The following is a 10,709-nucleotide window of genomic DNA, read 5'->3' as shown; positions in this document are numbered from 1 at the left end:
GGCTTTAGGGTTATCAATGAATGGAGAACTTGTTTCCCACACTGAAAGCTTGGTCCTGCCTCTACCTTCTCAGACATTCTCTTTGGCTTGACAAAGGCTATCTGACCCACTGCATCCCTGAGTTCAACCTTAACAATCATGCCAGCCAGTTTCCCCAGTGCTCAAGCAACCAGATTTGTAGCACCAGCCTTCTCTGCACTTTTAGGACCCCCTCTGTGGGAGGCAGGGAGCTTTGTTTACACGTGAAACACCACTTTCAGTTATACCCATAATTATGTGACTTTCGGTATTTGCTATGTCCTCCCTCTTGGCCAACACAAATATGTTATCACATTCGACCTTCCTTAGCATAAGAATGACTTTGTAAGCCCACAGGATTTTCTAATAAACAAATAATGAAGGAAATGAGAGCACCTGCAAAAGGAAGGAAAGCCTCCAACTGCAGATTAGGAGATAAAACATAACAAAGCCAGCCACGTTCCTGTTAAGTGATGGTCTCTTCCAAGAATGCAGAATGCTGTGACCGCTCATATGGAATGCCTGTTTGTTCTGATGCAAGCAGTTCATTTGAGCCAACCTGGGAAAGTCGTCTGATCCACCGTCCCTGAAGGGACCCCCAAACATTCACCCCAGGGCCTCCCCGACCCCCACCCAGGAGAGAGAGGAGAAAAGTTCCTGGTACTATTGTTACACTTCAACATAACTGAGGGCTAAAGCTACAATAAATAAAAATCCCAGCTCCCCCTCTTGCTACCCGTTCCCTTCCACCCCCACCCCAAATATTTGTAGTTCCTTTTATGAAGACAGTACTGAGGGTTGGAAAGAAAAGGTCTCCCTGCTTATTCTGACTAGAGAGAAAGCTCTGCTCTTATTAGGTTCAGTTTCACCTCTGAAAGTAATCATTACGCTAGAGATCTCCAGAGTTCTTGTACTTTAACTCCATTTCTCTGCTTCCGAAGATGCTCCACCTTCTCCAAGCTACTTATGTTTAACCCCGCTAGAGTGTGTTTTACTTTTTGTCGGAACAGCAGGCTTCATGTTTGGACTACCTGCATTCTAATCCTTGCTTCTAGACTTGGTAGCACTGAGATCAAGTTCCTTAAACTTTCTAAGCCTACTTTTCCTCATTAAAACAAGGGTAGGGGGTCGGCAGGGGTGGAAAAAGGAAAAACCCTAATGACGTCCGTTTCCCAGGTTTGTTGTGAGGAAACCCATGTTTTCTTCTCTCTTCCCGATTCCACATTTTTCTTTTTTCCCTTACTTTCTCTTCCACTCTGCCTACAGTCTTCTTTTCTCCCTACTTTCCTCACTTCTTTCTTATACTTCATTGTACAGCTTGGGTAAAGCAGAATCTAAAAAGAACCAGGGGTCAGATAGGCAGGAATATTTGAGCCCCTACTCCTACTTCTTTAAAACAATATACTTTTTGCTCTATGTACAGCAAGCCAAATACTTAGAGACAGAAATTTGGAGCAAAGAGAGGATGTTAATTTGTGAGGCAGCCAAAGCAAGAGGACAAGAAAGAAAAAAATTGAGATCTGCCTTCCAGAAAACCTCTAATTGGAGGGGGTGGTACTTATAGGGCAAAGAATAAAGCAGCAGGGCAGTCCCAGGCGTGGGGGTGTGGAGCGCGTGGCGGGGGGGGGGGGGCGTGGGGAAAGGTGATTGGACAAAGGTGCAATAACGGTCATTCTGCACAGGTGTAACTACCTACGAGTCTCGCACGTGCCAACTTCGGAAGCGCTTACCACGATCTGGGGGTGGAGTTTTCCAGCTTCTGAGGTCAAAATGTCGCGAGAGGACACTCATGCATGCTCAGTGGGAGGATTGGCGGGCCTATCCAGTCTTAACCAGCTCAGCTCCAAACTGACGCAGCTGACTCCAAGTACCTGCAAAACAACCCAGGGAAATATAGTTTAGGCTACATGCAGTTTGGAGGACCTGCAGTTTTCAAAGGATCGTGATTAGTGAAGGCAGGTGAAATGGAGTTGACTAATAGTGATCCACGCTTTCCTTATACTTCCCATCATGACCTGGGAGACTCTGTGTCCTTGACACCAGGAGAAAATGGGAGGGGATTCCCAAAAGCATAGAGCTACCCGGAACAGGTAAGAAGAGTTGGTTTAAATTTCCTTTTAAAGTGGATACAAGCACATTAGTTTCTTAAAAAATCGTATTTCCTAGAGTGGTCTCCCTTTTGACCCATGACCACCGCTGTTACTGAGGGAGAGATGGAGAGGTGGAAAGCGGGGAACAAAATAAAAATTTGAATAGGTAGGCTGGCGTGTTTTGGAGTTAGTTTGTTAAGGAATTTGTAGTTGACTTTTAAGAAAGGTTTTTTTTTTTTTTTCTTTTTGAACCCTGCTTAATATATCTCGAGCTTAGCTTCTTAAAAAGCTGTGATGGTAGAACTACATACATCTAGAAACGAGATGACGCGAATGGGACCACGATACCACATACAGTGATGATAATTAGCCTTCACATGCCCACCCTTACTCATTTACAGTATTTGCTTGGAGTGCTGCCTTGGGTAAGATTTAGAAGCAGCATTTAGGGAAAAAACAATCCTCCGGTTTCTTATCATTGTCTGCCATGGGCAAGGCCAGAGTGATAGGTGTAGGTGGTTATGTGTTTGCTAGTTCCAGATGGAGATGTACAGTGATGCCATCAAGGTTGCAAGTGGGGGAGCAAAATAACCCAAGGCACCTCCAAAGCAGAGTGTGGCTTACCGAAAGAGAAAGGGATGAGTGTTCTTTTCTCTGAGTGAGAATGGGGAATGGAATGGGGAAGAGAGGGTAGAGAAGACAGGGCTGCTGAAATGAATAGGAGAGGAAAAATAAACTGTTTTGTGGTAGGGAAAATAGAATGTACTTGGACCTTAACTCTTTGTGAGATGAAGTCATACAAAACAGTGTTGTAACAAGAGTCTCTTCTTGCACCTGTTAATGTTTAACCTCTGCAGAGGTGTATGCCAGTAATTGAGCTGGACATACCTGCTGAGTGTAAATGGCTTTCTAGGTTTCCCATATGCTGTTTCTGTCTTAAGCTATTGATATTTGCAAAGAAAAGGGGGAAAAAGTTGAAATCAGGTGTATGGAAGAAGCCTTGCTTGTCTTCACTTCCTTTGATGAAAAGTTCTTTTAGGTAAATTTGTAAGAAAGGCTCTACGGAATCTCTCTTGCTTTGAAATGATCATTTTAACCTAAGGGATAGAGCAAAATCTGGCCAGGGTACTCAATACAAACTCAAATTGGAACTGGCCTCATGTCTTCCACTTGGCTTAGATTCCTTAGTATAACTTAGAATGTGTTCCAAAAGGCTTTCATTATTTAAAAAAAAAGGTTTTATTATGACTGTCACTATTTCTGATGTTTGTCTTGTTATTGTTGCATATTTGATGTAGCTATGATGATAATTTTTTTCTAGGTGTCACAATTTTGCAGTTATAAGTTCATAGCTTCTAATGTAGCACCGTGAGGACATGTGTAAGGGCCTATGTATTAACAAGGCTTGTTCCCTTTCTGTAGTGACTCCTTCCTATCTCAAACTGAACACTTGTTCCTGTTGATTTCACCTTCTAATATATCCCTTTTTATTTTTTTGGGCTTAGTTCAGAGCTTCATATTGATCTCTTTCCTCTGTTCTTATTCAATCCATTCTTGCTTCTTTAATCTATTTGCCAAAACTCCTGCCATAATAATTTTGTTACTCCTTTACTTAAAACTGTTCAGTTTTCCAGCGCCTATAGGATAAAGCCCATTCAAGGCATTGATGCTTTGTCTACCTCCCAGTCCCACCTCTGTCCTTCCCATACCTTACAGTCCATGCCTCTGGCACATCAGATCTTTTGGAGTTTTCTCTGCATTCCCTAGTGATCATCACCTCCATGTTTCTGTCTGTATGCCTCTCTCCCCTTCATCTTTTAGTTCCCCTGGTAAACTCTCACCCTTTGAGACCCAGGCTAAGCGTTACTTCTACTCATCCGGCTATTCTTTCTGCTTTCCCCTTCTTGTTTGCCTCTATCATACCCCGGGGCAGAATCTCCAGGCTGTGTACTCTAGTACAGATAGGTTGTTAAATAATTAATTACCTCCACCAGTACCATCTGGTGGTTTAGCAATTAAAGGGTTACAGCCTGCACTCTCAGAGGGCCTCCCTGACCCTGTACTAGCATTTGGTACTATCCACAGGGTTCAGCAGTTACTATTTTCAATTTCCTCCTTGATTACATTATTTCCCACACTCCCTGTAACTTTTTCTGTTTCATTTACTCACTCTTCTAACTCTCCTTCTAAGTTGTAGCATCTCTGAAGGCAGAAGTACAGGCTTTCCCAATTCAGAATCCCCAGCATCCAGGGCGGGAAACTGAGTGAATGATGAGTGAGGATATGACTGTATCTTGAGGTGGGGTGGTAGAAATGACGTTAACTGATTTCTGATTGTTTCTGAATTTCTGAACTGGTCTGCCCTGGTTTATTTTATAGCCCGTGGTTCTTTTTTTTTTTTTTGGCGGGGGGTTGGCTCCCTAGGGGATAGTTGATACTATCCGGAGGTATTTTCAGTTGCGAGGACTTGTGGGTGATAGAGGGTAGGGATGCTAATGACATCTGGGGGGTGGAGAAAAGGAGTGCTGCTCAGCCTCCTACAAGGCACAAGTACTCCGACAGCGAGGAATTATCTAGTCTAAAATGCTGACGGTGGAAAAAAAAAAAAATGCTGATGGTGTCAACAGGGTCCAGACTGAGCCTTAGAGTCTTGGCAAAAACTTCCTTTCCTTGGTACTTTCTGACATCAGGGGCACATCTGCTCATTGGTTTATGCCTTTTCTTCCTGTTCTCTCTCATTCCATGGTTCTAGTGAGTCTGAAGAAACTCATAGAACAGGAAAAGAGTAATATCTTTTCTCTCTCCATAATCTTTCTTTTGCTGTCTCCAGTGGTCCTGCTACCCCTTAACTCTCTTAAGTCCCAAGGTTGAGGTCTTTCCTGCCTTTTTTTTTTTTTTTCTTTTTCCCCTCCCCCATGCTTAAAAGTGAAGGTTTTTGAGCAGTGTATAAGATCTGAAGTTTACTTCACAACCTGGCATACTCAAGACAGTGTTGATGTCTGAGAGAGAACTAGTGAAAGAGACAACAGTAGAGTCTGGATATTTGACTGTCTAAAGGACATCAGAACACTCAGTGGAACATGGAAAAGGGGCTTGTTGATGTGAAACGAGCCAATTGTTTCCTCTGACATGAGTGACTAGTTTTATTTTATCTTTATGTAGCCACTATCCTTTTTTTCCTCTACAGACCAACTAGAACTCATTCTTTTTGTGATCTCTGTTTTTGATTTTTAAAGTTTCTTCCAATGAACCCTTACTTTGCTACATAATATCAAAATATTTTCTTCAAAGACAATTTCCTTTAAAAATAAACTGTTATCAGGAGAGAAGCTATGTTCACAGCTGGTAAAGGCATGATTAAATAATCACTGTATGGGGAATTGAAAAGTAATTTCATAATATAGTTTCAGAATCCAAAGAGAAAATCAAAGGAAACATTCCAGTTAGTTAAGAAAACTTTTAATCAAATGAAGTGTTTGAACTCAAATATTTTTTTTTTTTTTTTTTTTTTGGCAACTTTCTGTATGTGCATGTTTCACTTGGTGAAAGTTTGTAAGAGGTTATCTTGATACAGTTATGGGCTTCCTGAGAGTTTGGTTAGCCTCCTAATTACATGTAAAATAGCCTTTCAAATAGTTAACACTATGTTTTGGATATAAATTTGACGTGGGTTTTTATCTTTACTGCCAGTCTCTGCTGTAGCTTTATTTTTGATTTTATTTGAAAAAATACCACAAGAATATCTTGAGGGTGTTCCCTGGTGGCCTAATGGTTAAGGACTCAGTGTTGTCACTGCTGTGGTATGGGTTAGATCCCTGGCCCAGGAACTTCCATGTTCCATGGGTGTGTCCAAAACAATTTTTTTAAGGCTGCTCCTGTGGCATATGGAAGTTCCCAGGCCAGGGGTTGAATTGGAGCTGCAGCTGCAGTCTGTACCACAACCACTGCAACACTGGATCCAGGCCGCATCTGTGACCTATGCAGCAATTCTGGATCCTTAACCTACTGAGTGAGACCAGGGATCGAACTTGCATCCTCATGGACACTATGTCGAGTTCTTAACCTGCTGAGCCACAACAGAAACTCCCCAAAAAAGAATATTTTGAGAGAAATTCCTGTATTCTTAAGGCTCATAGAGTGACATAGACTCTTTTATCAATGAATAGGGAAGTTATGGAGGAAGGGAAACTACATTTGAAAGGAAGAGGTTGAGCTTTGCCAATAACCGACATGTAACTTTCAGAAATTGCCTCACCTCCCTGGGTCTTAGTTTACCTCTTCTGTAGACTGGGTACAGTGTTACCATCCTTCAGGTTTGTACTAAGGACTAAAGTTTACCAGTGCAAAGCTCTCATGACAGTGTGTGGCATAGCCTGGGTGCTAAGGAAACAATAGATATGGTAATGCCATGGTTGTACTGGTGATTCAGGGGACACCAACTTTTTCACCTGGTGACTGAAAAAATGTCAGAGCTGAAGAAGAGAAATTTATAAAATGCTTATAAGAATTTCTAAGGTGTATGCAGAATTCCAGATTCTAAGATGAAATATAACTTAGGCCTATCATTTTGGGACCAATATATTTTGAGTTTAGAGGAAAATTCTTTTTTTTTTAATACACCATTGCGTATAGAAATCCTGTACTAATTCTAGATAATAACAATTTTTCACATTCCTGTAATTATGAGACAATGTATATTCCACTAGAGAGTTGTATTTGAATGATTATAAATGTTATCAGCCCGAGGTTTTTAAATAATAAATTTAGTTTTGAAACTAAACATTATATAAATGCATTCAAAGTGATATAAGTGTAAATTGAAAACATTTTGAACTTAGCAAGTTGATTTAATTGTATAAGATGATAGCTGTGGTAGTCTGTTTCTTAAAGCTATATTGAATCTTGGAAAAAAATGAAATAATTTAGAGAAACCTTTCCAAATCTTGTGAAATGACTTTATGTTTATTCATATGTAGCTTGGAATATTTTAATATATATGAGCATATATCCAACATTACATATATGCTAATATTCAAAATAAGCAAAATTATATATTCTAAAAAACATGTCTTAGATTTCTGTAACAGAATTGATATATGCTTTGGAATTATATTTGAGGAGCACAAGCATAAACCATTTTAGTCAATTTACATAATTATAAAATACATAATATTTGAAATGCTTTTCCAAAGCATTTTTTTTTGTTTTTTTTGTCTTTTTTTGCTTTTTCTAGGGCCACTCCCACTGTATATGGAGGTTCCCAGGCTAGGGGTCCAATGGGAACTGTAGCCACCAGCCCACGCCATAGCCACAGCCACGCCAGATCCGAGGCTACACCACAGCTCATGGCAAAGCCAGATCCTTAACCCACTGAGCAAGGCCAGGGATCAAACCTGCAACCTCATGGTTTCTAGTCAGATTAGTTAACCACTGAGCCACGATGGCAACTCCTCCAAAGCATATTTATCTGTATTTCCCATAAAAAATCCGAATATTACTTAAATACTCATGTCATTTTTGCATTTATCTTGAAAAATTATATTTAATATTTTGTAAAGACTTATATTTAGCATTAATCCAGTAGATTAAGTCAGTATTAATCCAATAAATTTCAGGGAATGGTAGTTTAATTAAACTTTTTTTTTTACCTTTTATAGGAGTGATATATCATACTTATTTTTAAAACTTATATTGAAGGCACTTCAGTGAATGGATAGCTAGCTTATCCATGCACAATCTTTATATCCACACACAATGTTATATACACATGGGCTTTTCAAAGATGAGTTCAGTTATTCAGTAAAGGATATTCTCTGATTCGTAAAAATGGAAAGAAAATCAGTGACATGCATATAAAGAGAATCAACCTAGACTTAATTCTTACTGCTTTGTATTTTTGTCTTATGAACTTTGAATTGAACTTCTGCACAGGATCTGATCTGGATGAAATGTCATATCTGAGACTGATCCTTATCTCCTAAACGTTTCCTTTGTTTCTTTGATTCTTTGGGCTTTACCCTCTTATTTTATTGTGAGTGGCCCAGAGCTTTGATCTTGCAATAAGCTCTGGCTCGCAACACAAACCTTTGCTTTGGTATGACACACAGAAGGACATGGGTATACTCAGAAAATCTAAATAGACAAGAGGTTACTTCTTCTGTGGTTAGAGCTGTAGGCAAATGGGGTAACTTCAGAATTTATTGTCTCCCATTACATTATGGGAAACTAAAAATTCACACGGGTATTTTAACATTAAGAAAGCACACCTGTGAGAACAAGCTTGATGTACGGTATATATCTGTTTCTCATTTCATTTACAATAGTTTCTTGAATCTAAAAATTAAAAATTTCCCCTTTGTATTGCTGCAGATATAAAAATTCAGAGCCACCTTTCAGATTCCAGTTTCCTTTCTGGTTAAAAAATTGCATGAAAATAGTTTTGAAGCTGTACAGTAAGTACAGAAATATGAAAAAAGTAAAATTAATATACTGAGAACAAAATATACTGAACATTTTTTTAACCTGAATAATAATCGGAAATGCCAAATGCGTGATAAAGGAAGTTATAAGTATTTTGTTTGCAAATAATATTTAATATTTCCTGACAACTTAAAATTTTTCTTTTAGAGAGAAAAGGAGCATAAAAATTTTTTGAACTATATAGCTCATTGTGTCCACAGTTTGAGAGAGTGTACTTGGTAGTCATGTATGGGAGGAATCTATTTAGACTAACAAGTACCCTGAATATGTCAGGTATGTATGTACAATCTACCTCTGAAATTAAGGATGTCAAAAAGAGAGTGCTTCAGCACTCAGATAATGCAAGGATGCTTGAACAGAACTTCAGAGTTTCCTCCTTCATGAGATGTACTAATAAGTTATTTATAAACTTAGACATGGTGGTTTTTAAGGCAATTAAAAAAATTTCGTCTTTGTTGAAGCAGAAAACGTTAAGCCAGCCCCAGCCATATGACTATATTAATGGCAAGTTTATCATTTTGAAATGGACACTGACACTTTTACATCCCTCAAAATAAAAGCAGCTAAGAAAATGATTTCACATGCTTAATAAATGAGGAATTAGGATGGAAAAAATTTATTTACCAATGTCAGACATTTCCCATGCAGACATTTCCACTAACAGCTTCATTAAATTTGAGAAATTTTAGCTGAGAGAGCCAGGCTTGAAATACATTGGCAGACAACTTCAGGTTGTAGTAAGGAAGTAGTCTTATCAGGACTGTTGTGTCAGTCTTTCATTCCAAGTATGAGACTTTTGTTACGTTGCTCTTTATTTATATGTTTTTATATATACTTATATTTTTTTAAACTGGGACTCACCCACTAGCTGCTAAACAAGCACTGAACTTTGTCCAGTGGGTTCATAACTTGAATTCAAGTTGTAGGTAATGTCTGTAATTCTAAAAATGCCGACATTTGTCATCGTGAATTATGTTTCCTTTAGGAAATTCCTTTGCTAAAGAGAGGCAGTCATTTTTGACACTAATCAGATGCCTCTGTGCTGACCCTCTTTGAGGTTATTATTATTTAAAAAGAAATAACCATTCAGTGTAGCGTTTCAGTAAATAATGGCCTACAACACTAACTAGGCATATTCCACAAATTTTCCCACCCACAGTAATGGTTAACTTAGAAAATGTTGTGGAGCTTTTCTTGTGTCATCTAAGCAGGGGTTTGTAGTTCTTCATTCACATTTTTCATTTAATCCAATGGCTTTGAATTCCTTGCCTTGTAAGTTCCTATATATAAAGATTAGAAACTGCTTTTGGCTATGCAGAATTACATGCTTTTAGATGAAATTCAATCCATTGTAAAAGGTTTTATTCAGAGCAACACTATTTATTCCTTGTTGAATTTGGATGACACAGAGAAGAACATTTGTTAACTGGGAACAGAAATTGTGTTACCCAATTTAAAAAAGCTGTAGCAATAATTTTGGGAAAGACCAGAAAAATTAAACACTGGTGAGTTTATTTAAGCCTTTTAAGGAAAAAAAGGAAATACCAAAAGATAATTAAAAGTGCAGGGCTAACTTTTTCTCTGGAATGTCTTTTGAGTTTCCTCAAAGACATACAGGTTATGTCATAGTGAAGGCTGGGCATTGAAAAAGAATTTTTGGTATTTAAGGAAGTGATGGGTTTTGTGATTCTTAGTACTCATCTTTGAGTAAAACAAGTTAAATAATCATTGGTAGTGAGGAAGGAACAACATTTGGATCCCGGAGCTATTAGGAATAGTTTTCCTTTTGCCTATTTTTCAAATATAATATGTTAAAAACTTGGAGAAACTTTGCAAATATATTGCTGTCTCCTACATATTTATTCAATCTGATCACTTAGAGACCAGAGTGGAGGCTCCTCTCTGGGATTTGAGATGAGAATCTAGATATTTGGGTGCAGAATTACAAAGAAATTCCATGTTTCAACCTGGAGCATGGGGACAAGGGTGGAGATGGAGGAGGTGAGGTATCCACACATGGAGGAAAATACTGAACAAATATTTCATTTGTTCAGATAGCAGGATTATGATTTTTGTTCCCTGTGGAGCACAGGCATATAGCTTTAGACAATTTCTGCAAAA

The 10,709-nt window shown here is 38.6% G+C and overlaps 1 long non-coding RNA gene across 2 annotated transcripts in view; it reads left to right on the top strand.

The window, feature by feature from the left end:
• The window catches only part of LOC110262205, a 48,353-nt gene continuing 39,347 nt past the window's right edge, over positions 1,704 to 10,709 (top strand). For both annotated transcript variants that reach the window (XR_002346935.1, XR_002346936.1), the window contains exon 1: positions 1,704 to 2,108. This is a non-coding gene — a long non-coding RNA (uncharacterized LOC110262205). The remainder of the gene's footprint in view (positions 2,109 to 10,709) is intronic.

This window comes from Sus scrofa, chromosome 1 (genome assembly GCF_000003025.6).
Source record: "Sus scrofa isolate TJ Tabasco breed Duroc chromosome 1, Sscrofa11.1, whole genome shotgun sequence".
Classification (NCBI taxonomy): domain Eukaryota; kingdom Metazoa; phylum Chordata; class Mammalia; order Artiodactyla; family Suidae; genus Sus; species Sus scrofa.
This window is presented reverse-complemented; position numbering and strand designations above follow the sequence as displayed.